Raw genomic sequence first — 4,812 nt, 5'->3', positions numbered from 1 at the left:
CTTCTTCTGTTCCCATTTGGATTCCTTTTATTTCCTTTTCTTCTCTGATTGCCATGGCAGAAACTTCCAAAACTATGCTGAATAATAGTGGTGAGAGTGGGCAAACTTGTCTTGTTCCTGATCTTAGTTGAAATGTTTTTGGTTTTGCACCATTGAGGATGATGTTGGCTGAGGGTTTGTCATATATGGCCATTATTATGTTGAGGAAAGTTCCCTCTATGCCTAGTTTCTGCAGGGTTTTAATCAGAAATCAGTTTTGAATTTTGTCGAAAGCTTTCTCTGCATCTATTGAGATGATCATATTGGTTTTCTCCTTCAATTTGTCAATGTGTTGTATCACACTGATTGATTTGCAAATATTGAAGAATCCTTTCATTCCTGGGATAAACCCCACTTGATCATGGTGCATGATCCTTTTAATGTGCTGTTGGATTCTGTTTGCTAGTATTTTTTTGAGGATTTTTGCATCTATGTTCATCATTGATATTGGCCTGTAGTTTTCTTTCTTTGTGACATCTTTGTCTGGTTTCGGTATCAGGGTGATGGTGGCCTTATAGAATGAGTTTGGGAGTGTTCCTCCCTCTGTTATATTTTGGAAGAATTTGAGAAGGATAGGTGTTAGCTCTTCAGTAAATGTTTGATAGAATTCGCCTGTGAAGCCATCTGGTCCTGGGCTTTTGTTTGTTGGAAGATTTTTAAATGCAGTTTCAATTTCAGTGCTTTTGATTGGTCTGTTCATATTTTCTATTTCTTCCTGGTTCAGTCTCAGCAGTTTGTGCATGTCTATGAATTTTTCATTTCTTCCAGGTAGTACATTTTATTGGCCTAGAGTTGCTTGTAGTAATCTCTTATGATCCTTTGTATTTCATTGTCAGCTGTTACTTCTCATTTTTCATTTCTAATTCTATTCATTTGAGTCTTCTCCCTTTTTTTCTTGATGAGTCTGGCTAATGGTTTATCAATTTTGTTTATCTTCTCAAAGAACCAGCTTTTAGTTTTATTTATCTTTGCTATCATTTCCTTCATTTGGTTTTCATTTATTTCTGATCTGATCTTTATGTTTTCTTTCTGCCACTCACTTTGAGCTGTTTTTGTTCTTCTCTCTCTAATTGCTTTAAGTGTAAGTTTAGGCTGTTTATTTGAGATGTTTTCTCTTTCTTATGGTAGGTTTGTATTGCTATAAACTTCCCTCTTACAACTGGTTTTGCTGCATCCCATAGGGTTTGGGTTATTGTGTTTTCATTGTCATTTGTTTCTAGGTAGTTTTTGATTTCCTCTTTGATTTCTTCAGTCATTTCTTGGTTATTAAGTAGTGTATTGTTTATCCTCCATGTGCTTGTATTTTTTACAGACTTTTTGTTGTAATTGATATCTAGTATCATAGCGTTGTGGTCAGAAAAGTTACTTGATACGATTTCAATTTTCATAAATTTACCAAGGCTCAATTTGTGACCCAAGATATGATCTATCCTGGAGAATGTTCCATGAGCACTTGAGAAAAAAGTGTATTCTGTTGTTTTGGATAGAATGTGATATAAATATCAATTAAGTCCATCTTGTTTAATGTAGCATTTAAACTTGTGTTTCCTTATTTATTTTCATTTTGGACGATCTGTCCATTGGTGAAAGTGGGGTGTTAAAGTCCCCTACTATGATTGTGTTACTGTCGATTTCCCCTTTTATGGCTGTCAGTGTTTGCTTTATGTATTGAGGTGCTCCTATGTTGGGTGCATATATATTTACAGTTTTTATATTTCTTCTTGGCTTGATCTCTTGATCATTATATTATCTCCTTCCTTGTCTCATGTAAGAGTCTTTATTTTAAAGTCTATTTTGTCTGATATGAGTACTGCTACTCCAGCTTAATTTTGATTTCCATCGCATGGAATATCTTTTTCCATCCCTTCACTTTCAGTCTGCATGTGCCCCTAGGTCTGAAGTGGGTGTCTTGTAGAGAGCATATATACGGGTCTTGTTTTTGTCTCTATTCAGCCAGTCTTTGTCTTTTGGTTGGGCCATTTTATCCATTCATATTTTAGGGAATTATCATTATGTATGTTCCTATTTCCATTTTCTTAATTGTTTGGGGTTTGTTATTGTAGGTCTTTTCCTTATCTTGTGTTTCCTGCCCAGAGAAGTTCCTTTAGCATTCGTTGTAAAGCTGGTTTGGTGGTGCTTACTTCTTAGATTTTGCTTTTCTGTAAAGGTTTTAATTTCTCCATCAAAACTGAATGAGATCCTTGCTGAGTAGAGTAATCTTGGTTGTAGGTTTTTCTCCTTCATCACTTTAAATATGGCCTGCCACTCATTGCTTTCTTGCATAGCTTCTGCTGAAAGATCATCTGTTAACCTTATGGGGATTCCCTTGTGTGTTATTTGTTGTTTTTCCCTTGCTGCTTTTAATATTTTTTCTTTGTATTTAATTTTTGATAGTTTGATTAATATGCGTCTTGTAGTGTTTCTCCTTGAAATTATCCTTTATGGGAGTCTCTGTGCTCCCTGGACTTGATTAACAATTTCCTTTCCATATTAGGGAAGTTTTCAACTATAATCTCTTCAAATAATTTCTCAGTCCCTTTCTTTTTCTCTTCTTCTTCTTGGACCCCTATAATTCGAATGTTGGTGCATTTAATGTTGTCCTAGAAGTCTCTGAATCTGTGCTCAGTTCTTTTCATTCTTTTTTCTTTATTCTGCTCTGCCGTAGTTATTTCCACTATTTTATCTTCCAGGTGACTTATGTGTTCTTCTGCCTCAGTTATTCTGCTATTGATCCTTTCTAGAGAATTTTAAATTTCATTTATTATGCCTTTCATCATTGTTTGTTTGCCCTTTAGTTCTTCTAGTTCCTCATTAAACGTTTGTTGTATTTTATCTCTTCTATTTCCAAGATTTTGGATCATCTTTACTATCATTATTCTGAATTCTTTTTCAGGTAGACTGCCTATTTCCTCTTCATTTGTTAGGTCAGGTCGGTTTTTACTTTGCTCCTTCATTTGCTGTGTGTTTTTCTGTCTTCTCATTTTGCTTAACTTACTGTGTTTGGGGTCTCCTTTTGGCAGGCTGCAGGTTCACATTTCCCATTGTTTTTGTTGCCTGTCCCCAGTGGCTAAGTTTGGTTCAGTCGGTTGTGTAGGTTTCCTGGTGGAGGGTACTGGTGCCTGTGTTCTGGTGTGTGAGTCTGGATCCTGTCTTCCTGGTGGGCAGGTCCACATCTGTTGGTGTGTTTTGGGGTATCTGTGGCCTTTTTATGATTTTAGGCAACCTCTTTCCTAATGGATGGGGTTGTGTTCCTGTCTTGCTTGTTTTTTGGAATAATGTGTCCAACACTGTAGCTTGCTGTTTGTTCAGTGAAGCTGGGTCTTGGCGTTGATATGGATATCTCTGGGAGATTTTTGCCATTTTTAATTATGTGGACCTGAGAGGTCTCTTGTGGTCCAGTGCCCTGAAGTTGTTTCTCCCACCTCAAAGGCACAGCCCTGGTGCCAGGATGCAGCACCAAGAGTCTTTCATCCACATGGCTCAAAATAAAATGGAGAAAAAATGGAAAGAAAGAACGAAAGAAAGAAGATAAAATAAAATAAAATAAAGTCCTTAAAGTAAAAAATAAAAATTTAAAAAATTAAAAAAAAAACCATGAACAAAAATAAACAAAGAAACAAAAAAACGGGTGGATAGAACCCTAGGACAAATGGTAAAAGCAAAGCTATACAGACAAAATCACACACAGAGGCATACACATACACACTCACAAAAAGAGAAAAAGGGAAAAAAAAATATCTTTCTCCCAAAGTCCACCTCCTCATTTGGGGATGATTCGTTGCCTATTCAGGTATTCCACAGATGCACAGTACATCAAGTTGCTTGTGGAGATTTAATCCGCTGCTCCTGAAGTTGCAGGGAGAAACCACTCCCGTGGTTCAGCTTTGGATTTGTACCTGTCTCTATGTGTAGGTCGCCTGAGGGCGTCTGTTCTTCTCTGAGACAGGACGGGCTTAAAGGAGCAGCTCATTCAGGGGCTCTGGCTCACTCAGACTGGAGGGAGGGAGGGGTACGGGTGCGGGGCGAGCCTGCAGCGGCAGAGGCTGGCATGACGTTGTACAAGCCTAAGGTGCACCGTGCATTCTGCCAGGGAATTTGTCCGTGGATCACGGGACCCTGGCAGTGGTGGTCTGTACAGGCTCCCGGGGGAGAGGTGTGGATAGTGACCTGTTATTGCACTCAGGTTTCTTGGTGGCGGCAGCAGCAGCCTTAGGGTCCCATGCCAGTCTCTCTTGTCTGTGCTGAAAGCCGTGGCTCACACCCATCTCTGGAGCTCCTTGAAGTGGTGCTCTGTATCCCCTCTCCTCTCGCACCAGGAATCAAAGAAGCAAGAAAAAGTCTCTTGTCTCTTCGGCAGCTCCAGACATTTTCCCGCACTCCCTTCTGGCTAGCTGTGGCACACTAGTCCCTTTCGGCTGTGTTTACGTAGCCAACCCCAGTCCCCTCCCTGGGATCCGAACTCCAAAGCCCAAGCCTCAGCTCTCAGCCCCTGCCCCAGTGGGTGAGCAGACAAGCTTCACGGCCTGGTGAGTGCTGGTCGGCACCATTCCTCTGTGCGTGAATCTCTCTGCTTTGCCCTCCACACCCCTGTTGCTGCGCTCTCCTCCATGGCTCTGAAGCTTCACCCCTCTGCCACCCACAATCTACACCTTCAAAGGGGCTTCCTAGTGTGTGGAAACCTTTCGTCCTTCACAGCTCCCTCCCAGGGGTGCAGGTCCTGTCCCTATTCTTTTGTCTCTGCTTTTTCTTTTTTCTTTTGCCCTACCCAGGTAC

Source organism: Physeter macrocephalus, chromosome 21 (assembly GCF_002837175.3).
Source record: "Physeter macrocephalus isolate SW-GA chromosome 21, ASM283717v5, whole genome shotgun sequence".
Taxonomy (NCBI): domain Eukaryota; kingdom Metazoa; phylum Chordata; class Mammalia; order Artiodactyla; family Physeteridae; genus Physeter; species Physeter macrocephalus.
The sequence above is the reverse complement of the archived record's forward strand: the minus strand, read 5'-3'. Positions refer to the sequence as shown.